The sequence below is a fragment of the Anomaloglossus baeobatrachus genome, unplaced genomic scaffold, assembly GCF_048569485.1.
Source record: "Anomaloglossus baeobatrachus isolate aAnoBae1 unplaced genomic scaffold, aAnoBae1.hap1 Scaffold_2714, whole genome shotgun sequence".
NCBI lineage: Eukaryota > Metazoa > Chordata > Amphibia > Anura > Aromobatidae > Anomaloglossus > Anomaloglossus baeobatrachus.
In genome coordinates, this window is record NW_027442220.1 from 46,011 (window position 1) to 69,703 (window position 23,693).

At 50.9% G+C, this 23,693-nt stretch overlaps 7 non-coding genes and 2 pseudogenes across 7 annotated transcripts; all 9 read right to left on the reverse strand.

Annotated features, from left to right (window-relative positions):
- Nucleotides 1-1,354: 1,354 nt before the first annotated feature.
- On the reverse strand, nt 1,355-1,545 carry LOC142264965 (U2 spliceosomal RNA). The gene has a single exon (XR_012731365.1). It is a non-coding gene; the product is annotated as a U2 spliceosomal RNA (small nuclear RNA).
- Nucleotides 1,546-2,932: 1,387 nt separating this feature from the next.
- On the reverse strand, nt 2,933-3,123 carry LOC142264967 (U2 spliceosomal RNA). Its single transcript, XR_012731366.1, has one exon. It is a non-coding gene; the product is annotated as a U2 spliceosomal RNA (small nuclear RNA).
- A 1,387-nt stretch (nt 3,124-4,510) lies between these two features.
- On the reverse strand, nt 4,511-4,714 carry LOC142264927 (U2 spliceosomal RNA; annotated as a pseudogene).
- A 10,987-nt stretch (nt 4,715-15,701) lies between these two features.
- On the reverse strand, nt 15,702-15,791 carry LOC142264944 (U2 spliceosomal RNA; annotated as a pseudogene).
- Nucleotides 15,792-17,178: 1,387 nt separating this feature from the next.
- Nucleotides 17,179-17,369, reverse strand: LOC142264968 (U2 spliceosomal RNA). The gene has a single exon (XR_012731367.1). It is a non-coding gene; the product is annotated as a U2 spliceosomal RNA (small nuclear RNA).
- Nucleotides 17,370-18,756: 1,387 nt separating this feature from the next.
- LOC142264969 (U2 spliceosomal RNA) lies at nt 18,757-18,947 on the reverse strand. Its single transcript, XR_012731368.1, has one exon. It is a non-coding gene; the product is annotated as a U2 spliceosomal RNA (small nuclear RNA).
- A 1,387-nt stretch (nt 18,948-20,334) lies between these two features.
- Nucleotides 20,335-20,525, reverse strand: LOC142264970 (U2 spliceosomal RNA). Its single transcript, XR_012731369.1, has one exon. It is a non-coding gene; the product is annotated as a U2 spliceosomal RNA (small nuclear RNA).
- A 1,387-nt stretch (nt 20,526-21,912) lies between these two features.
- LOC142264971 (U2 spliceosomal RNA) lies at nt 21,913-22,103 on the reverse strand. The gene has a single exon (XR_012731370.1). It is a non-coding gene; the product is annotated as a U2 spliceosomal RNA (small nuclear RNA).
- A 1,387-nt stretch (nt 22,104-23,490) lies between these two features.
- On the reverse strand, nt 23,491-23,681 carry LOC142264973 (U2 spliceosomal RNA). The gene has a single exon (XR_012731372.1). It is a non-coding gene; the product is annotated as a U2 spliceosomal RNA (small nuclear RNA).
- Nucleotides 23,682-23,693: the final 12 nt, after the last annotated feature.

A 23,693-nucleotide genomic window follows, 5' to 3' on the forward strand; every position in this document is an offset into this window, starting at 1 on the left:
TGGCCTATGCCGGACACATCTTAGGGAGAGAGAGCGAGAGGGAGACAAACCCACGCCTACACAAGACATTTTGTCACCCAAGCCAACCCTTGAAAAGGCTGCTTTGCAGAGCAAAAACAAGAAGAATGGTGCGTTTTGCAGCCGCCGCCCACTGCAATGAATCTGAATAACTCCTCCTTTAGGGCGCAAGCAACTCCCCTCCCCCTTGCAGTCTTTCCAATTCACGATACAAAAAGACGGACAGGACAGGTTGCCTGACTTTCCGTCACTGCCACCCTTTGCCATCCTTACCCGTAGAAAGCCCTTTCATCATCCCCAAACCCTAATCTTTTCCCTTTCCTTCCCAGCCCCCAAACCCTGCCCTCTGTACCTTTCTCACCACCCGCTTCCCTTCTCCTGTCATCCCCCTACCACCCGGGAAAAAAAGAGATTGCCCCCTCCTTCCACTAGCCCACCCTCCCACCCAAAGAACAACTTCTTCTGCGCAGCTTGTTTTCTAGGCAGCAGCGCTATTGTGATGTCATCGGGGGGCATTGTGACAAGCCGCCAGTGTTCCGTCTCTTCATGTTGTGCACAGTTCAAACGGAAAATACATCAACAGGCAGACTACAGAAAAGCTTACTATCAAAGGTTAGAGGGGGGCTTTCTCAGAGGGCTTTTTACAGTTTTTCTATTCCCAATTAGCCGTTTAAGTGTACTTATTGAAAGTAGTAATTCTTTCATAGGCCGCCCTTTCTTAGTATTTGACGTTCCTTATATTGCGGTATGAGGCTTCGCAGTAGGTTGCAAACATTCATCACCCATGACTGTCCCCAATTGAGCTCAGAAGCTCAATGTCTATCATGACCTCTCTTTTAGAATGTCCAAGAGCAAGCAAACTATTCCTCCAGGAGAGGGCGCCAACAGACTACTAAAGAGATCATCATTACTCAAAGAAAACCCCAAAAACCAATGCATGATAGGAATAAACAGGTAACTTTCTTTGGAGTGGAAGCGGAGAGATCGCACCAGATGCCAATTCTAGATCTTATCACACCTGTGGTCACTGCAGCAGCAGGTGAATCCACTTTGTCCAAAAGGGATCTATTCCATTCAATTGCAAATGATCTAGATAAGACAGAGAACTGCAGCACGGGGACATAGCCGAGTTGGTCAGGTTGAGTGGTGATGAGTTTGCTATTTGGATGAATAAAGAAAGTCAAAAGTGTGAAAGATAAAAAACAAAAGGAGGAAGTGTGAAAAGTGAATGGGCCAAATTGAGGTGCATATGAAGACGTATGCTTTCTTCCAATTCATTAAATCGGGCTAATATGAATCAGGTGAATTGAGTTCTGCTTTTGGAAACTGGGTTAAGAAGGGGTGCACCGTTCCTGGAGGTACTGCAATACCAGGTCAATGCGTGGAGTGGACAGAGCAAGCTCTTTTTCCATCTCCCTGTTCTAAAAATCCATTTAATATATGGTCCCCAGATAGGGGACGTATCAGATATTAAACTGATAAGAACAGATACTACACTTGATCTTAGCCAAAAGGCCGAGAAGCGATAACCAGAATTGGTTTGGGCCTCGAGTGGCACCCTGGCCTATGCCGGACACATCTTAGGGAGAGAGAGCGAGAGGGAGACAAACCCACGCCTACACAAGACATTTTGTCACCCAAGCCAACCCTTGAAAAGGCTGCTTTGCAGAGCAAAAACAAGAAGAATGGTGCGTTTTGCAGCCGCCGCCCACTGCAATGAATCTGAATAACTCCTCCTTTAGGGCGCAAGCAACTCCCCTCCCCCTTGCAGTCTTTCCAATTCACGATACAAAAAGACGGACAGGACAGGTTGCCTGACTTTCCGTCACTGCCACCCTTTGCCATCCTTACCCGTAGAAAGCCCTTTCATCATCCCCAAACCCTAATCTTTTCCCTTTCCTTCCCAGCCCCCAAACCCTGCCCTCTGTACCTTTCTCACCACCCGCTTCCCTTCTCCTGTCATCCCCCTACCACCCGGGAAAAAAAGAGATTGCCCCCTCCTTCCACTAGCCCACCCTCCCACCCAAAGAACAACTTCTTCTGCGCAGCTTGTTTTCTAGGCAGCAGCGCTATTGTGATGTCATCGGGGGGCATTGTGACAAGCCGCCAGTGTTCCGTCTCTTCATGTTGTGCACAGTTCAAACGGAAAATACATCAACAGGCAGACTACAGAAAAGCTTACTATCAAAGGTTAGAGGGGGGCTTTCTCAGAGGGCTTTTTACAGTTTTTCTATTCCCAATTAGCCGTTTAAGTGTACTTATTGAAAGTAGTAATTCTTTCATAGGCCGCCCTTTCTTAGTATTTGACGTTCCTTATATTGCGGTATGAGGCTTCGCAGTAGGTTGCAAACATTCATCACCCATGACTGTCCCCAATTGAGCTCAGAAGCTCAATGTCTATCATGACCTCTCTTTTAGAATGTCCAAGAGCAAGCAAACTATTCCTCCAGGAGAGGGCGCCAACAGACTACTAAAGAGATCATCATTACTCAAAGAAAACCCCAAAAACCAATGCATGATAGGAATAAACAGGTAACTTTCTTTGGAGTGGAAGCGGAGAGATCGCACCAGATGCCAATTCTAGATCTTATCACACCTGTGGTCACTGCAGCAGCAGGTGAATCCACTTTGTCCAAAAGGGATCTATTCCATTCAATTGCAAATGATCTAGATAAGACAGAGAACTGCAGCACGGGGACATAGCCGAGTTGGTCAGGTTGAGTGGTGATGAGTTTGCTATTTGGATGAATAAAGAAAGTCAAAAGTGTGAAAGATAAAAAACAAAAGGAGGAAGTGTGAAAAGTGAATGGGCCAAATTGAGGTGCATATGAAGACGTATGCTTTCTTCCAATTCATTAAATCGGGCTAATATGAATCAGGTGAATTGAGTTCTGCTTTTGGAAACTGGGTTAAGAAGGGGTGCACCGTTCCTGGAGGTACTGCAATACCAGGTCAATGCGTGGAGTGGACAGAGCAAGCTCTTTTTCCATCTCCCTGTTCTAAAAATCCATTTAATATATGGTCCCCAGATAGGGGACGTATCAGATATTAAACTGATAAGAACAGATACTACACTTGATCTTAGCCAAAAGGCCGAGAAGCGATAACCAGAATTGGTTTGGGCCTCGAGTGGCACCCTGGCCTATGCCGGACACATCTTAGGGAGAGAGAGCGAGAGGGAGACAAACCCACGCCTACACAAGACATTTTGTCACCCAAGCCAACCCTTGAAAAGGCTGCTTTGCAGAGCAAAAACAAGAAGAATGGTGCGTTTTGCAGCCGCCGCCCACTGCAATGAATCTGAATAACTCCTCCTTTAGGGCGCAAGCAACTCCCCTCCCCCTTGCAGTCTTTCCAATTCACGATACAAAAAGACGGACAGGACAGGTTGCCTGACTTTCCGTCACTGCCACCCTTTGCCATCCTTACCCGTAGAAAGCCCTTTCATCATCCCCAAACCCTAATCTTTTCCCTTTCCTTCCCAGCCCCCAAACCCTGCCCTCTGTACCTTTCTCACCACCCGCTTCCCTTCTCCTGTCATCCCCCTACCACCCGGGAAAAAAAGAGATTGCCCCCTCCTTCCACTAGCCCACCCTCCCACCCAAAGAACAACTTCTTCTGCGCAGCTTGTTTTCTAGGCAGCAGCGCTATTGTGATGTCATCGGGGGGCATTGTGACAAGCCGCCAGTGTTCCGTCTCTTCATGTTGTGCACAGTTCAAACGGAAAATACATCAACAGGCAGACTACAGAAAAGCTTACTATCAAAGGTTAGAGGGGGGCTTTCTCAGAGGGCTTTTTACAGTTTTTCTATTCCCAATTAGCCGTTTAAGTGTACTTATTGAAAGTAGTAATTCTTTCATAGGCCGCCCTTTCTTAGTATTTGACGTTCCTTATATTGCGGTATGAGGCTTCGCAGTAGGTTGCAAACATTCATCACCCATGACTGTCCCCAATTGAGCTCAGAAGCTCAATGTCTATCATGACCTCTCTTTTAGAATGTCCAAGAGCAAGCAAACTATTCCTCCAGGAGAGGGCGCCAACAGACTACTAAAGAGATCATCATTACTCAAAGAAAACCCCAAAAACCAATGCATGATAGGAATAAACAGGTAACTTTCTTTGGAGTGGAAGCGGAGAGATCGCACCAGATGCCAATTCTAGATCTTATCACACCTGTGGTCACTGCAGCAGCAGGTGAATCCACTTTGTCCAAAAGGGATCTATTCCATTCAATTGCAAATGATCTAGATAAGACAGAGAACTGCAGCACGGGAACATAGCCGAGTTGGTCAGGTTGAGTGGTGATGAGTTTGCTATTTGGATGAATAAAGAAAGTCAAAAGTGTGAAAGATAAAAAACAAAAGGAGGAAGTGTGAAAAGTGAATGGGCCAAATTGAGGTGCATATGAAGACGTATGCTTTCTTCCAATTCATTAAATCGGGCTAATATGAATCAGGTGAATTGAGTTCTGCTTTTGGAAACTGGGTTAAGAAGGGGTGCACCGTTCCTGGAGGTACTGCAATACCAGGTCAATGCGTGGAGTGGACAGAGCAAGCTCTTTTTCCATCTCCCTGTTCTAAAAATCCATTTAATATATGGTCCCCAGATAGGGGACGTATCAGATATTAAACTGATAAGAACAGATTTTTGATTTAACAGCATCTTTATTATCATGCACTACTCACAAAAAGGTAACAAACCGTGTACAGTGCCGCAGCCCCGTACACACAGAAATATACAATCCTTCTTACATAGCCATAGAGTACGACGCACTAAACTATACATCACGCTCCTATGCTTATCCATAACACTCAAGCTGAAAGAAAAAGTTAGACAATAAATAACGACGAACCGGCGATTGGGGGATGGGGGTAGGGGAAAAGGGGGATAGGGTGGGGAAATCACAGGCCCGAAGCTTTATTGAAAGACGCACATAACGGGAAAAGGAGGGAGGGGGCATGGAAGAGGTCTAAACCTCCTCCTCGGCGCTGTCGTCCGGACTGTCCATGATGGAATAGTCTCTGAGCAGGCTGTGGATCAGCCTGCGGCAATCCTGGATAGACATCCTCTCCCTCTTCAAGATGAGCCGGTTCCTGGCGACCCAAATAGCGTCCTTAAAGCAGTTCATAAGGCGCCAAGCCTCCTGGATGGCTCCAACGGTGTGAGTCCCAGGGAAGAGTCCATAAAGTACGGAATGGTACGATAGGCTCCCTCTGGGGACGGAGTTCCTCAGGTCATCCTCCAGGGCAACCAACAGGCGCTGTGCGAAACGGCAGTCCCAAAAGGCGTGCAGCGATGTTTCCTCCACGAAGGGGCACCTTGGGCAGTACCGGGTTTTGCACAGGTTCCGGGCGTGCATGAATGACCGGACGGGCAGTCCGCCCTGTATCGCCATCCATGACAAGTCCTTGTGCCCGTTGGTCAATCCAGCCGATGACACGTTTGTCCAAACAGTCTCCAGTGTGTCGTGATGAAGTCCTGGAATGTTCTCCATTTCGTCCTTGGCTCTGATGAGTTTGTGGATAGTCTTTGGCTTCCACAAATCAGGCTTGAGTCCCTCCAGTTGGTGTTCCCTCACAAACCGAACCACGTCTCCGTAGAACCATGGCGCCGTCCAGTTGTAGGGGAAGGAGCTGTCCCACTTGTCCCAGCCTAGCCGTCTCCAAAGGGGGAGCAGGAAGAAGCGAGACATGGACCCACCCGCGGAACCTCTCTTGACTCGCAGAGTTCGGCGAACGCAGTCACATACGAAGGAGGATCGCAGGAGGGTGGGGATATCGGGTACGCCCTTCCCACCCTTGCGAGGATCCTTGTACATGATGCTCCGCTTTACTCTGTCCATCTTGGATCCCCAGACAAAACGAAACACCGTCCTGGTAATGGCCCTGCACACGGTGGCAAGGGGGGGCCAGGCCTGGGCCGTGTACTGCAGCACGGGCAGTACCTCGTTACGCAGGACCAGTGCTTTGCCCTCACAGGTGAGGCGTCTGAGGCTCCACAGACCGATCCGTTGGGTGATCTTGGTCAAGCGTTCCTCCCAGGACTTGAGGGCTGCTCCTTCCTTCCCGAACCAGACTCCAAGAACCTTGATGAAATCCGGCTGGATGCTGAAAGGGAAGGGGGCGGAAGAGGCCGGCTGCCAGTCCCCGAAGAGCATGGCTTCCGACTTCCCGCAGTTGACTTTGGCTCCCGAAGCCCGTCCGAAGGTCTCACAGGTCTGGACGAGGGTGTCGACTGAGCGCCGGTCCGCGCAGAAGACGGTCACGTCGTCCATGTAGAGCGAGCACTTGACCTCGAAGCGTTCTGGTCCTGGTGCGGTGATCCCTCTGATCTCTCCATTCCGCCGGATAGCCTCTGCAAAGAGTTCTATAACACAAACAAAAAGAAGAGGTGACAGAGGACAGCCTTGTCTGACCCCTGAGAGGACCGGGAAGGGGTCAGTCTTCCAGCCGTTTACCAACACCGAGCTGTGAATATCAAAATACATTAGTTGGACATACAAGCAAAACATGTTACCCAAACCTAACCTGTGCAGAGCTTTGCCCAGGAACTCATGGGAAACACGGTCGAAGGCCTTTTCCTGATCCAACGAGATCAGGGCTGCGTGCACCCGGCGGGCTTTGATGTACTCGACCGTGTCCCGCATGAGAGCCAGGCTGTCTGCGATGCGACGTCCGGGGATGCCGCAGGTCTGATCCGGGTGGATGATCCGTCCGATAACAGTCTTCAATCTCGTTGCCATCGTCTTGGCCAGGATCTTGTAGTCGACGTTCAGAAGGGTGATGGGACGCCAATTCTTCAGGTCGCACCTCTCTCCTTTACGCTTGTACAGGATCGTGACCATTCCTTCCCTCAGAGATGGAGGCATTCTGCCCTCCACCACCATCTCCTCATACAGCCCTAACAGGTCCGGACAGATTAGGTCTCCCAGCGCTACATAGAGCTCTGCTGGGAGGCCGTCACTGCCCGGTGTCCTGCCAGAACTAAAGGATTTGGCGGCCGAGAGCAGCTCGTCCACCGTCAGAGGAACATCCATGGCCGCCGCGTCTGCAGGGTCAAGATGGTTAGTGATACCTGACAGGAACTTATCGGCGGCCTCGGGGTCAGTAGTCTTGCGGGCGTAGAGTTCGCTGTAGAAGTCGCTGACGACCTTCATCACGTTCTCTTTCCCGCGTCGCATGCTTCCACTCTCGTCTCGTAGTTCATTCATGGGCGTGTGACCGGCGTGGAGTTTCCTGAAAAAGAACGAGTTACATTTCTCACCCTTCTCCAGGTTCTCCACTTTGGAACGGAAGACAATTCGCTCGGACTCCTCCTCGAAGTGCCTTTTCAGGCTCCTCTTAGTCTCCTCCAGCTCCTCTCTCACGTCCCAGCCGCATCGAAGAAGGTCCTGCAGGGAACGCAGCTCACGCTGGAGTCTCCTGAAGTCCCTCCTCTTCAGACACGCCTGTTGTTGACTCTTTGCCTGAAAGAAGAAACGGAACTCGAGTTTAACGTATTCCCACCAGTCAGAAACAGACTGGAAGCCCGCCTTGTAGGCCCGCCACGTGGAGTAGGCAGCTCTAAGCTCCTCCAGAATCTCACCCTTTTCCAGCAGAGAGCAGTTCAGCTTCCAGGAGCCCGGGCCAATGGGGAAGCCATGGCCCAGCACACCTTGAAAGTGAATGGCTCTGTGGTCAGAGAAGAAGCAGGGGACCATCGAGTGCCCACTCCGCCCAACCGCCCGAGAGGTAAACACAAAGTCAATCCTGGAACGCAGCGAGCCATCGGATCGGCACCATGAATAGTTCACGGATCCGTGTCCGATGGAGCCAACAACGTCCACAAGAGAGGCTTCGGTCACCATCTCAATGAGCAGTTTGGATGTGACGTCCAACTTGGCAGCCGTTCCAGAACTGCGTCCATCCTCCTCAATCGGGCAGTTGAAATCCCCGGCCATCACTACCGTCCCGGCGGTAGCGAGCTGAGGGCGCAGGGCTTGGAGGAGCTCCAGTCGATCGCTCTTCACAGGAGAAGCGTACACATTGATGAACCTGACAGGTTCTCCCGCCCAGGTGCCATCCACGAGCAGTAACCTGCCGCAGACGATTTCCTGAACAGAGTCCAATGTGAAGGCGCTTCCCCTGATCAGCACGGCGACCCCCGCGGACCTACAGTCGCCTCCGCCGGACCAGTAGGATGGGCCATGGGTCCACTCCCTGGCCAGATGGTTGAAGGACCTAGAGGAGGGAAGGGAGCATTCCTGCAGGAAAAATACATCACTAGACTGAGTGTTAAGGAACGCAAAAATTGTCTGACGTCGGAACTTGTCTCTGATGCTCCTAACATTAATGGAAAAGATGTTAATGTTAGCAGTCATTGGAGGAAAGAGAAAGTTAGCGCAGGCGGTGTGCCTTAGTTACCACTCCGGTCGGGCGGTTCTTCCTCTTTGGCACCTGCTGGTAAGGGTATCTCCAGCAGACCCTCTTCTTCTAGCTGATCGAGCAGGGATGGTGCCTCAGTGGCTTCCGACTCCTCCATTTCTTCTTCGGCCACAAGGGACTCCACCATCTGCTCCAACACGTCCGGTTCTGGGAGGAGGCCATCCTCCTCTTCCTGGGGTGGATTGGGATCCACAATGAACAGCTTGGAAGGTTCTGCGACAGGACTATCTTCCACCTTCCTTTTCCTTTGGCCTGTACCTGAGGAGACAAGAGCTGGAAAATCCTCCTCGGTGAAAAGTGCAAGAGTGCTGAGGTCCTCTGCTCTCATGGTCTGGGGAGGGAGAGTGGGCTTTGGGGGGGGGGTGAGGAGACAAACTGAGGAGTAGGGAAATGAGGTGGAGGTAGTGGAATCCTCAGTAGGGTTGGCCGGGGGGGGAGGGGTTTGGACAGGGGTGACAGGGGGGGGGACCAGGGAGGGGGCAACAGTTTTCTTACCCTTTTTCCTGGACTCCGTGGCTGCTGGGGCATCGGCTGGAGCCACGGTCGCCGGGTTCTTGGCCGCCTTGTCCTTGGCCTCTGTGGCCTTGGTCGTAGCTGCCTTGGTCGACGAAGCTGCGACTACCCGATACTGGGTCACCGCGGCAACCCTTGCCCAGGATTTCTCCCGCTGTGGGCAGTCCTTGTAAAGGTGGTCCGCCTGTCCACATAGGTTGCAAGTCTTCTTCTTTGGGCAGTCCCTGGAGCTGTGTCCCGTCACCCGGCAAACCCTGCAGGCGTCCTCCTTGCAGGTCTTCATCGAATGCCCTTTCCCGCCACATTTCCTGCAGTTGTGTGGCATGTCCGGGTAGTAGATGAGACCAAAGGAGTTTCCCAGAGAGAATGTCGGGGGCAGGTGCTGGAGACCATCCTCGGATGCTGGTTCCCTGTAGAGTCGAACGGTTACTGACCACTTACCCGTCCAGAATCCGTTGCCGTTAAGGATGTGGGATGGCTCCCTCACCACTGTGCAGAGACGTCCCAGGAACGTGGAGATGTCTCTTCCTGGGGTGTGCGGGTTCCGCATGGAGACCGTGATCCTCTTCTCATCCCTCTGTATAGGACAGGATCCTAAAAAAGAATGAAAAGGGGAGTCCGGCATCGCTGCGTTCATCGCCTCCCAGTATCTCCTGCAGGCATTCACCGTGGCAAAGGTTACCAGAAAAATGCCAGTCATGAAGGTCTGGACACTCAGGGTTTCCGCCCTGGAGAAGCCCTGATCCAGAATCATCTTCTTGCAGAACACGTCGCTGGACATGTCCGGCAACCTACCATCCACCGCCTTTAGCTTCAGGGCGACCGTCTGCCGCATCCAAGGCTCCAGGGTTGGAGCCTTTTCAGGCGGCGTCCGGGCTCCCTCCGGCTGGCTGGCGTCGGAGGTAGGGGCCTCTTGGGCCGAAGAAGCCTCTGGATGAGCCTTCCTGGAGGTCCCTGGGTCCTGAGCCTTCTTGGCTGCCTTCTCTGGCTTGCTTGCCATGGCTGGTTCCTGCTTGAGTTCCCGGAGCTGGATCTTGGATTCTTCTCCGGGTGTCTTCTCCCGCTGTGTTCCTCCTCGAAGTTCCTCTGGTCTCCCCAAGTCTTCTCCGAGCCTTCGTCTTCTTGCTTCTTTCTGCCAAGCTCTTCTTCCGTCCGATCTCCCTCTTTCGGTCTCGGCTGGGCTTCGGAGCTTGTCTCCCTGATCGTATCTCGTCAAGTGTAGCTAGCTCAGTTTGTTCTGATAAGAACAGATTTTTTGATTTAACAGCATCTTTATTATCATGCACTACTCACAAAAAGGTAACAAACCGTGTACAGTGCCGCAGCCCCGTACACACAGAAATATACAATCCTTCTTACATAGCCATAGCGTACGACGCACTAAACTATACATCACGCTCCTATGCTTATCCATAACACTTAAGCTGAAAGAAAAAGTTAGACAATAAATAACGATGAACCGGCGATTGCGGGATGGGGGTAGGGGAAAAGGGGGATAGGGTGGGGAAATCACAGGCCCGAAGCTTTATTGAAAGACGCACATAACGGGAAAAGGAGGGAGGGGGCATGGAAGAGGTCTAAACCTCCTCCTCGGCGCTGTCGTCCGGACTGTCCATGATGGAATAGTCTCTGAGCAGGCTGTGGATCAGCCTGCGGCAATCCTGGATAGACATCCTCTCCCTCTTCAAGATGAGCCGGTTCCTGGCGACCCAAATAGCGTCCTTAAAGCAGTTCATAAGGCGCCAAGCCTCCTGGATGGCTCCAACGGTGTGAGTCCCAGGGAAGAGTCCATAAAGTACGGAATGGTACGATAGGCTCCCTCTGGGGACGGAGTTCCTCAGGTCATCCTCCAGGGCAACCAACAGGCGCTGTGCGAAACGGCAGTCCCAAAAGGCGTGCAGCGATGTTTCCTCCACGAAGGGGCACCTTGGGCAGTACCGGGTTTTGCACAGGTTCCGGGCGTGCATGAATGACCGGACGGGCAGTCCGCCCTGTATCGCCATCCATGACAAGTCCTTGTGCCCGTTGGTCAATCCAGCCGATGACACGTTTGTCCAAACAGTCTCCAGTGTGTCGTGATGAAGTCCTGGAATGTTCTCCATTTCGTCCTTGGCTCTGATGAGTTTGTGGATAGTCTTTGGCTTCCACAAATCAGGCTTGAGTCCCTCCAGTTGGTGTTCCCTCACAAACCGAACCACGTCTCCGTAGAACCATGGTGCCGTCCAGTTGTAGGGGAAGGAGCTGTCCCACTTGTCCCAGCCTATCCGTCTCCAAAGGGGGAGCAGGAAGAAGCGAGACATGGACCCACCCGCGGAACCTCTCTTGACTCGCAGAGTTCGGCGAACGCAGTCACATACGAAGGAGGATCGCAGGAGGGTGGGGATATCGGGTACGCCCTTCCCACCCTTGCGAGGATCCTTGTACATGATGCTCCGCTTTACTCTGTCCATCTTGGATCCCCAGACAAAACGAAACACCGTCCTGGTAATGGCCCTGCACACGGTGGCAAGGGGGGGCCAGGCCTGGGCCGTGTACTGCAGCACGGGCAGTACCTCGTTACGCAGGACCAGTGCTTTGCCCTCACAGGTGAGGCGTCTGAGGCTCCACAGACCGATCCGTTGGGTGATCTTGGTCAAGCGTTCCTCCCAGGACTTGAGGGCTGCTCCTTCCTTCCCGAACCAGACTCCAAGAACCTTGATGAAATCCGGCTGGATGCTGAAAGGGAAGGGGGCGGAAGAGGCCGGCTGCCAGTCCCCGAAGAGCATGGCTTCCGACTTCCCGCAGTTGACTTTGGCTCCCGAAGCCCGTCCGAAGGTCTCACAGGTCTGGACGAGGGTGTCGACTGAGCGCCGGTCCGCGCAGAAGACGGTCACGTCGTCCATGTAGAGCGAGCACTTGACCTCGAAGCGTTCTGTTCCTGGTGCGGTGATCCCTCTGATCTCTCCATTCCGCCGGATAGCCTCTGCAAAGAGTTCTATAACACAAACAAAAAGAAGAGGTGACAGAGGACAGCCTTGTCTGACCCCTGAGAGGACCGGGAAGGGGTCAGTCTTCCAGCCGTTTACCAACACCGAGCTGTGAATATCAAAATACATTAGTTGGACATACAAACAAAACATGTTACCCAAACCTAACCTGTGCAGAGCTTTGCCCAGGAACTCATGGGAAACACGGTCGAAGGCCTTTTCCTGATCCAACGAGATCAGGGCTGCGTGCACCCGGCGGGCTTTGATGTACTCGACCGTGTCCCGCATGAGAGCCAGGCTGTCTGCGATGCGACGTCCGGGGATGCCGCAGGTCTGATCCGGGTGGATGATCCGTCCGATAACCGTCTTCAGTCTCGTTGCCATCGTCTTGGCCAGGATCTTGTAGTCGACATTCAGAAGGGTGATGGGACGCCAATTCTTCAGGTCGCACCTCTCTCCTTTACGCTTGTACAGGATCGTGACCATTCCTTCCCTCAGAGATGGAGGCATTCTGCCCTCCACCACCATCTCCTCATACAGCCCTAACAGGTCCGGACAGATTAGGTCTCCCAGCGCTACATAGAGCTCTGCTGGGAGGCCGTCACTGCCCGGTGTCCTGCCAGAACTAAAGGATTTGGCGGCCGAGAGCAGCTCGTCCACCGTCAGAGGAACGTCCATGGCCGCCGCGTCTGCAGGGTCAAGATGGTTAGTGATACCTGACAGGAACTTATCGGCGGCCTCGGGGTCAGTAGTCTTGCGGGCGTAGAGTTCGCTGTAGAAGTCGCTGACGACCTTCATCACATTCTCTTTCCCGCGTCGTATGCTTCCACTCTCGTCTCGTAGTTCATTCATGGGCGTGTGACCGGCGTGGAGTTTCCTGAAAAAGAACGAGTTACATTTCTCACCCTTCTCCAGGTTCTCCACTTTGGAACGGAAGACAATTCGCTCGGACTCCTCCTCGAAGTGCCTTTTCAGGCTCCTCTTAGTCTCCTCCAGCTCCTCTCTCACGTCCCAGCCGCATCGAAGAAGGTCCTGCAGGGAACGCAGCTCACGCTGGAGTCTCCTGAAGTCCCTCCTCTTCAGACACGCCTGTTGTTGACTCTTTGCCTGAAAGAAGAAACGGAACTCGAGTTTAACGTATTCCCACCAGTCAGAAACAGACTGGAAGCCCGCCTTGTATGCCCGCCACGTGGAGTAGGCAGCTCTAAGCTCCTCCAGAATCTCACCCTTTTCCAGCAGAGAGCAGTTCAGCTTCCAGGAGCCCGGGCCAATGGGGAAGCCATGGCCCAGCACACCTTGAAAGTGAATGGCTCTGTGGTCAGAGAAGAAGCAGGGGACCATCGAGTGCCCACTCCGCCCAACCGTCCGAGAGGTAAACACAAAGTCAATCCTGGAACGCAGCGAGCCATCGGATCGGCACCATGAATAGTTCACGGATCCGTGTCCGATGGAGCCAACAACGTCCACAAGAGAGGCTTCGGTCACCATCTCAATGAGCAGTTTGGATGTGACGTCCAACTTGGCAGCCGTTCCAGAACTGCGTCCATCCTCCTCAATCGGGCAGTTGAAATCCCCGGCCATCACTACCGTCCTGGTGGTAGCGAGCTGAGGGCGCAGGGCTTGGAGGAGCTCCAGTCGATCGCTCTTCACAGGAGAAGCATACACATTGATGAACCTGACAGGTTCTCCCGCCCAGGTGCCATCCACGAGCAGTAACCTGCCGCAGACGATTTCCTGAACAGAGTCCAATGTGAAGGCGCTTCCCCTGATCAGCACGGCGACCCCCGCGGACCTACAGTCGCCCCCGCCAGACCAGTAGGATGGGCCATCGGTCCACTCCCTGGCCAGATGGTTGAAGGACCTAGAGGAGGGAAGGGAGCATTCCTGCAGGAAAAATACATCACTAGACTGAGTGTTAAGGAACGCAAAAATTGTCTGACGTCGGAACTTGTCTCTGATGCTCCTAACATTAATGGAAAAGATGTTAATGTTAGCAGTCATTGGAGGAAAGAGAAAGTTAGAGCAGGCGGTGTGCCTTAGTTACCACTCCGGTCGGGCGGTTCTTCCTCTTTGGCACCTGCTGGTAAGGGTATCTCCAGCAGACCCTCTTCTTCTAGCTGATCGAGCAGGGATGGTGCCTCAGTGGCTTCCGACTCCTCCATTTCTTCTTCGGCCACAAGGGACTCCACCATCTGCTCCAACACGTCCGGTTCTGGGAGGAGGCCATCCTCCTCTTCCTGGGGTGGATTGGGGTCCACAATGAACAGCTTGGAAGGTTCTGCGACAGGACTATCTTCCACCTTCCTTTTCCTTTGGCCTGTACCTGAGGAGACAAGAGCTGGAAAATCCTCCTCGGTGAAAAGTGCAAGAGTGCTGAGGCCCTCTGCTCTCATGGTCTGGGGAGGGAGAGTGGGCTTTGGGGGGGGGGTGAGGAGACCAACTGAGGAGTAGGGAAATGAGGTGGAGGTAGTGGAATCCTCAGTAGGGTTGGCCGGGGGGGGAGGGGTTTGGACAGGGGTGACAGGGGGGGGGACCAGGGAGGGGGCAACAGTTTTCTTACCCTTCTTTTCCCTGGACTCCGTGGCTGCTGGGGCATCGGCTGGAGCCACGGTCGCTGGGTTCTTGGCCGCCTTGTCCTTGGCCTCTGTGGCCTTGGTCGTAGCTGCCTTGGTCGACGAAGCTGTGACTACCTGATACTGGGTCGCCGCGGCAACCCTTGCCCAGGATTTCTCCCGCTGTGGGCAGTCCTTGTAAAGGTGGTCCGCCTGTCCACATAGGTTGCAAGTCTTCTTCTTTGGGCAGTCCTTGGAGCTGTGTCCTGTCACCCGGCAAACCCTGCAGGCGTCCTCCTTGCAGGTCTTCATCGAATGCCCTTTCCCGCCACATTTCCTGCAGTTGTGTGGCATGTCCGGGTAGTAGATGAGACCAAAGGAGTTTCCCAGAGAGAATGTCGGGGGCAGGTGCTGGAGACCATCCTCGGATGCTGGTTCCCTGTAGAGTCGAACGGTTACTGACCACTTACCCGTCCAGAATCCGTTGCCGTTAAGGATGTGGGATGGCTCCCTCACCACTGTGCAGAGACGTCCCAGGAACGTGGAGATGTCTCTTCCTGGGGTGTGCGGGTTCCGCATGGAGACCGTGATCCTCTTCTCATCCCTCTGTATAGGACAGGATCCTAAAAAAGAATGAAAAGGGGAGTCCGGCATCGCTGCGTTCATCGCCTCCCAGTATCTCCTGCAGGCATTCACCGTGGCAAAGGTTACCAGAAAAATGCCAGTCATGAAGGTCTGGACACTCAGGGTTTCCGCCCTGGAGAAGCCCTGATCCAGAATCATCTTCTTGCAGAACACGTCGCTGGACATGTCCGGCAACCTACCATCCACCGCCTTCAGCTTCAGGGCGACCGTCTGCCGCATCCAAGGCTCCAGGGTTGGAGCCTTTTCAGGCGGCGTCCGGGCTCCCTCCGGCTGGCTGGCGTCGGAGGTAGGGGCCTCTTGGGCCGAAGAAGCCTCTGGATGAGCCTTCCTGGAGGTCCCTGGGTCCTGAGCCTTCTTGGCTGCCTTCTCTGGCTTGCTTGCCATGGCTGGTTCCTGCTTGAGTTCCCGGAGCTGGATCTTGGATTCTTCTCCGGGTGTCTTCTCCCGCTGTGTTCCTCCTCGAAGTTCCTCTGGTCTCCCCAAGTCTTCTCCGAGCCTTCGTCTTCTTGCTTCTTTCTGCCAAGCTCTTCTTCCGTCCGATCTCCCTCTTCCGGTCTCGGCTGGGCTTCGGAGCTCGTCTCCCTGATCGTATCTCGTCAAGTGTAGCTAGCTCAGTTTGTTCTGATAAGAACAGATACTACACTTGATCTTAGCCAAAAGGCCGAGAAGCGATAACCAGAATTGGTTTGGGCCTCGAGTGGCACCCTGGCCTATGCCGGACACATCTTAGGGAGAGAGAGCGAGAGGGAGACAAACCCACGCCTACACAAGACATTTTGTCACCCAAGCCAACCCTTGAAAAGGCTGCTTTGCAGAGCAAAAACAAGAAGAATGGTGCGTTTTGCAGCCGCCGCCCACTGCAATGAATCTGAATAACTCCTCCTTTAGGGCGCAAGCAACTCCCCTCCCCCTTGCAGTCTTTCCAATTCACGATACAAAAAGACGGACAGGACAGGTTGCCTGACTTTCCGTCACTGCCACCCTTTGCCATCCTTACCCGTAGAAAGCCCTTTCATCATCCCCAAACCCTAATCTTTTCCCTTTCCTTCCCAGCCCCCAAACCCTGCCCTCTGTACCTTTCTCACCACCCGCTTCCCTTCTCCTGTCATCCCCCTACCACCCGGGAAAAAAAGAGATTGCCCCCTCCTTCCACTAGCCCACCCTCCCACCCAAAGAACAACTTCTTCTGCGCAGCTTGTTTTCTAGGCAGCAGCGCTATTGTGATGTCATCGGGGGGCATTGTGACAAGCCGCCAGTGTTCCGTCTCTTCATGTTGTGCACAGTTCAAACGGAAAATACATCAACAGGCAGACTACAGAAAAGCTTACTATCAAAGGTTAGAGGGGGGCTTTCTCAGAGGGCTTTTTACAGTTTTTCTATTCCCAATTAGCCGTTTAAGTGTACTTATTGAAAGTAGTAATTCTTTCATAGGCCGCCCTTTCTTAGTATTTGACGTTCCTTATATTGCGGTATGAGGCTTCGCAGTAGGTTGCAAACATTCATCACCCATGACTGTCCCCAATTGAGCTCAGAAGCTCAATGTCTATCATGACCTCTCTTTTAGAATGTCCAAGAGCAAGCAAACTATTCCTCCAGGAGAGGGCGCCAACAGACTACTAAAGAGATCATCATTACTCAAAGAAAACCCCAAAAACCAATGCATGATAGGAATAAACAGGTAACTTTCTTTGGAGTGGAAGCGGAGAGATCGCACCAGATGCCAATTCTAGATCTTATCACACCTGTGGTCACTGCAGCAGCAGGTGAATCCACTTTGTCCAAAAGGGATCTATTCCATTCAATTGCAAATGATCTAGATAAGACAGAGAACTGCAGCACGGGGACATAGCCGAGTTGGTCAGGTTGAGTGGTGATGAGTTTGCTATTTGGATGAATAAAGAAAGTCAAAAGTGTGAAAGATAAAAAACAAAAGGAGGAAGTGTGAAAAGTGAATGGGCCAAATTGAGGTGCATATGAAGACGTATGCTTTCTTCCAATTCATTAAATCGGGCTAATATGAATCAGGTGAATTGAGTTCTGCTTTTGGAAACTGGGTTAAGAAGGGGTGCACCGTTCCTGGAGGTACTGCAATACCAGGTCAATGCGTGGAGTGGACAGAGCAAGCTCTTTTTCCATCTCCCTGTTCTAAAAATCCATTTAATATATGGTCCCCAGATAGGGGACGTATCAGATATTAAACTGATAAGAACAGATACTACACTTGATCTTAGCCAAAAGGCCGAGAAGCGATAACCAGAATTGGTTTGGGCCTCGAGTGGCACCCTGGCCTATGCCGGACACATCTTAGGGAGAGAGAGCGAGAGGGAGACAAACCCACGCCTACACAAGACATTTTGTCACCCAAGCCAACCCTTGAAAAGGCTGCTTTGCAGAGCAAAAACAAGAAGAATGGTGCGTTTTGCAGCCGCCGCCCACTGCAATGAATCTGAATAACTCCTCCTTTAGGGCGCAAGCAACTCCCCTCCCCCTTGCAGTCTTTCCAATTCACGATACAAAAAGACGGACAGGACAGGTTGCCTGACTTTCCGTCACTGCCACCCTTTGCCATCCTTACCCGTAGAAAGCCCTTTCATCATCCCCAAACCCTAATCTTTTCCCTTTCCTTCCCAGCCCCCAAACCCTGCCCTCTGTACCTTTCTCACCACCCGCTTCCCTTCTCCTGTCATCCCCCTACCACCCGGGAAAAAAAGAGATTGCCCCCTCCTTCCACTAGCCCACCCTCCCACCCAAAGAACAACTTCTTCTGCGCAGCTTGTTTTCTAGGCAGCAGCGCTATTGTGATGTCATCGGGGGGCATTGTGACAAGCCGCCAGTGTTCCGTCTCTTCATGTTGTGCACAGTTCAAACGGAAAATACATCAACAGGCAGACTACAGAAAAGCTTACTATCAAAGGTTAGAGGGGGGCTTTCTCAGAGGGCTTTTTACAGTTTTTCTATTCCCAATTAGCCGTTTAAGTGTACTTATTGAAAGTAGTAATTCTTTCATAGGCCGCCCTTTCTTAGTATTTGACGTTCCTTATATTGCGGTATGAGGCTTCACAGTAGGTTGCAAACATTCATCACCCATGACTGTCCCCAATTGAGCTCAGAAGCTCAATGTCTATCATGACCTCTCTTTTAGAATGTCCAAGAGCAAGCAAACTATTCCTCCAGGAGAGGGCGCCAACAGACTACTAAAGAGATCATCATTACTCAAAGAAAACCCCAAAAACCAATGCATGATAGGAATAAACAGGTAACTTTCTTTGGAGTGGAAGCGGAGAGATCGCACCAGATGCCAATTCTAGATCTTATCACACCTGTGGTCACTGCAGCAGCAGGTGAATCCACTTTGTCCAAAAGGGATCTATTCCATTCAATTGCAAATGATCTAGATAAGACAGAGAACTGCAGCACGGGGACATAGCCGAGTTGGTCAGGTTGAGTGGTGATGAGTTTGCTATTTGGATGAATAAAGAAAGTCAAAAGTGTGAAAGATAAAAAACAAAAGGAGGAAGTGTGAAAAGTGAATGGGCCAAATTGAGGTGCATATGAAGACGTATGCTTTCTTCCAATTCATTAAATCGGGCTAATATGAATCAGGTGAATTGAGTTCTGCTTTTGGAAACTGGGTTAAGAAGGGGTGCACCGTTCCTGGAGGTACTGCAATACCAGGTCAATGCGTGGAGTGGACAGAGCAAGCTCTTTTTCCATCTCCCTGTTCTAAAAATCCATTTAATATATGGTCCCCAGATAGGGGACGTATCAGATATTAAACTGATAAGAACAGATACTACACTTGATCTTAGCCAAAAGGCCGAGAAGCGATAACCAGAATTGGTTTGGGCCTCGAGTGGCACCCTGGCCTATGCCGGACACATCTTAGGGAGAGAGAGCGAGAGGGAGACAAACCCACGCCTACACAAGACATTTTGTCACCCAAGCCAACCCTTGAAAAGGCTGCTTTGCAGAGCAAAAACAAGAAGAATGGTGCGTTTTGCAGCCGCCGCCCACTGCAATGAATCTGAATAACTCCTCCTTTAGGGCGCAAGCAACTCCCCTCCCCCTTGCAGTCTTTCCAATTCACGATACAAAAAGACGGACAGGACAGGTTGCCTGACTTTCCGTCACTGCCACCCTTTGCCATCCTTACCCGTAGAAAGCCCTTTCATCATCCCCAAACCCTAATCTTTTCCCTTTCCTTCCCAGCCCCCAAACCCTGCCCTCTGTACCTTTCTCACCACCCGCTTCCCTTCTCCTGTCATCCCCCTACCACCCGGGAAAAAAAGAGATTGCCCCCTCCTTCCACTAGCCCACCCTCCCACCCAAAGAACAACTTCTTCTGCGCAGCTTGTTTTCTAGGCAGCAGCGCTATTGTGATGTCATCGGGGGGCATTGTGACAAGCCGCCAGTGTTCCGTCTCTTCATGTTGTGCACAGTTCAAACGGAAAATACATCAACAGGCAGACTACAGAAAAGCTTACTATCAAAGGTTAGAGGGGGGCTTTCTCAGAGGGCTTTTTACAGTTTTTCTATTCCCAATTAGCCGTTTAAGTGTACTTATTGAAAGTAGTAATTCTTTCATAGGCCGCCCTTTCTTAGTATTTGACGTTCCTTATATTGCGGTATGAGGCTTCGCAGTAGGTTGCAAACATTCATCACCCATGACTGTCCCCAATTGAGCTCAGAAGCTCAATGTCTATCATGACCTCTCTTTTAGAATGTCCAAGAGCAAGCAAACTATTCCTCCAGGAGAGGGCGCCAACAGACTACTAAAGAGATCATCATTACTCAAAGAAAACCCCAAAAACCAATGCATGATAGGAATAAACAGGTAACTTTCTTTGGAGTGGAAGCGGAGAGATCGCACCAGATGCCAATTCTAGATCTTATCACACCTGTGGTCACTGCAGCAGCAGGTGAATCCACTTTGTCCAAAAGGGATCTATTCCATTCAATTGCAAATGATCTAGATAAGACAGAGAACTGCAGCACGGGGACATAGCCGAGTTGGTCAGGTTGAGTGGTGATGAGTTTGCTATTTGGATGAATAAAGAAAGTCAAAAGTGTGAAAGATAAAAAACAAAAGGAGGAAGTGTGAAAAGTGAATGGGCCAAATTGAGGTGCATATGAAGACGTATGCTTTCTTCCAATTCATTAAATCGGGCTAATATGAATCAGGTGAATTGAGTTCTGCTTTTGGAAACTGGGTTAAGAAGGGGTGCACCGTTCCTGGAGGTACTGCAATACCAGGTCAATGCGTGGAGTGGACAGAGCAAGCTCTTTTTCCATCTCCCTGTTCTAAAAATCCATTTAATATATGGTCCCCAGATAGGGGACGTATCAGATATTAAACTGATAAGAACAGATACTACACTTGATCTTAGCCAAAAGGCCGAGAAGCGATAACCAGAATTGGTTTGGGCCTCGAGTGGCACCCTGGCCTATGCCGGACACATCTTAGGGAGAGAGAGCGAGAGGGAGACAAACCCACGCCTACACAAGACATTTTGTCACCCAAGCCAACCCTTGAAAAGGCTGCTTTGCAGAGCAAAAACAAGAAGAATGGTGCGTTTTGCAGCCGCCGCCCACTGCAATGAATCTGAATAACTCCTCCTTTAGGGCGCAAGCAACTCCCCTCCCCCTTGCAGTCTTTCCAATTCACGATACAAAAAGACGGACAGGACAGGTTGCCTGACTTTCCGTCACTGCCACCCTTTGCCATCCTTACCCGTAGAAAGCCCTTTCATCATCCCCAAACCCTAATCTTTTCCCTTTCCTTCCCAGCCCCCAAACCCTGCCCTCTGTACCTTTCTCACCACCCGCTTCCCTTCTCCTGTCATCCCCCTACCACCCGGGAAAAAAAGAGATTGCCCCCTCCTTCCACTAGCCCACCCTCCCACCCAAAGAACAACTTCTTCTGCGCAGCTTGTTTTCTAGGCAGCAGCGCTATTGTGATGTCATCGGGGGGCATTGTGACAAGCCGCCAGTGTTCCGTCTCTTCATGTTGTGCACAGTTCAAACGGAAAATACATCAACAGGCAGACTACAGAAAAGCTTACTATCAAAGGTTAGAGGGGGGCTTTCTCAGAGGGCTTTTTACAGTTTTTCTATTCCCAATTAGCCGTTTAAGTGTACTTATTGAAAGTAGTAATTCTTTCATAGGCCGCCCTTTCTTAGTATTTGACGTTCCTTATATTGCGGTATGAGGCTTCGCAGTAGGTTGCAAACATTCATCACCCATGACTGTCCCCAATTGAGCTCAGAAGCTCAATGTCTATCATGACCTCTCTTTTAGAATGTCCAAGAGCAAGCAAACTATTCCTCCAGGAGAGGGCGCCAACAGACTACTAAAGAGATCATCATTACTCAAAGAAAACCCCAAAAACCAATGCATCATAGGAATAAACAGGTAACTTTCTTTGGAGTGGAAGCGGAGAGATCGCACCAGATGCCAATTCTAGATCTTATCACACCTGTGGTCACTGCAGCAGCAGGTGAATCCACTTTGTCCAAAAGGGATCTATTCCATTCAATTGCAAATGATCTAGATAAGACAGAGAACTGCAGCACGGGGACATAGCCGAGTTGGTCAGGTTGAGTGGTGATGAGTTTGCTATTTGGATGAATAAAGAAAGTCAAAAGTGTGAAAGATAAAAAACAAAAGGAGGAAGTGTGAAAAGTGAATGGGCCAAATTGAGGTGCATATGAAGACGTATGCTTTCTTCCAATTCATTAAATCGGGCTAATATGAATCAGGTGAATTGAGTTCTGCTTTTGGAAACTGGGTTAAGAAGGGGTGCACCGTTCCTGGAGGTACTGCAATACCAGGTCAATGCGTGGAGTGGACAGAGCAAGCTCTTTTTCCATCTCCCTGTTCTAAAAATCCATTTAATATATGGTCCCCAGATAGGGGACGTATCAGATATTAAACTGATAAGAACAGATACTACACTTGATCTTAGCCAAAAGGCCGAGAAGCGATAACCAGAATTGGTTTGGGCCTCGAGTGGCACCCTGGCCTATGCCGGACACATCTTAGGGAGAGAGAGCGAGAGGGAGACAAACCCACGCCTACACAAGACATTTTGTCACCCAAGCCAACCCTTGAAAAGGCTGCTTTGCAGAGCAAAAACAAGAAGAATGGTGCGTTTTGCAGCCGCCGCCCACTGCAATGAATCTGAATAACTCCTCCTTTAGGGCGCAAGCAACTCCCCTCCCCCTTGCAGTCTTTCCAATTCACGATACAAAAAGACGGACAGGACAGGTTGCCTGACTTTCCGTCACTGCCACCCTTTGCCATCCTTACCCGTAGAAAGCCCTTTCATCATCCCCAAACCCTAATCTTTTCCCTTTCCTTCCCAGCCCCCAAACCCTGCCCTCTGTACCTTTCTCACCACCCGCTTCCCTTCTCCTGTCATCCCCCTACCACCCGGGAAAAAAAGAGATTGCCCCCTCCTTCCACTAGCCCACCCTCCCACCCAAAGAACAACTTCTTCTGCGCAGCTTGTTTTCTAGGCAGCAGCGCTATTGTGATGTCATCGGGGGGCATTGTGACAAGCCGCCAGTGTTCCGTCTCTTCATGTTGTGCACAGTTCAAACGGAAAATACATCAACAGGCAGACTACAGAAAAGCTTACTATCAAAGGTTAGAGGGGGGCTTTCTCAGAGGGCTTTTTACAGTTTTTCTATTCCATATTAGCCGTTTAAGTGTACTTATTGAAAGTAGTAATTCTTTCATAGGCCGCCCTTTCTTAGTATTTGACGTTCCTTATATTGCGGTATGAGGCTTCGCAGTAGGTTGCAAACATTCATCACCCATGACTGTCCCCAATTGAGCTCAGAAGCTCAATGTCTATCATGACCTCTCTTTTAGAATGTCCAAGAGCAAGCAAACTATTCCTCCAGGAGAGGGCGCCAACAGACTACTAAAGAGATCATCATTACTCAAAGAAAACCCCAAAAACCAATGCATGATAGGAATAAACAGGTAACTTTCTTTGGAGTGGAAGCGGAGAGATCGCACCAGATGCCAATTCTAGATCTTATCACACCTGTGGTCACTGCAGCAGCAGGTGAATCCACTTTGTCCAAAAGGGATCTATTCCATTCAATTGCAAATGATCTAGATAAGACAGAGAACTGCAGCACGGGGACATAGCCGAGTTGGTCAGGTTGAGTGGTGATGAGTTTGCTATTTGGATGAATAAAGAAAGTCAAAAGTGTGAAAGATAAAAAACAAAAGGAGGAAGTGTGAAAAGTGAATGGGCCAAATTGAGGTGCATATGAAGACGTATGCTTTCTTCCAATTCATTAAATCGGGCTAATATGAATCAGGTGAATTGAGTTCTGCTTTTGGAAACTGGGTTAAGAAGGGGTGCACCGTTCCTGGAGGTACTGCAATACCAGGTCAATGCGTGGAGTGGACAGAGCAAGCTCTTTTTCCATCTCCCTGTTCTAAAAATCCATTTAATATATGGTCCCCAGATAGGGGACGTATCAGATATTAAACTGATAAGAACAGATACTACACTTGATCTTAGCCAAAAGGCCGAGAAGCGATAACCAGAATTGG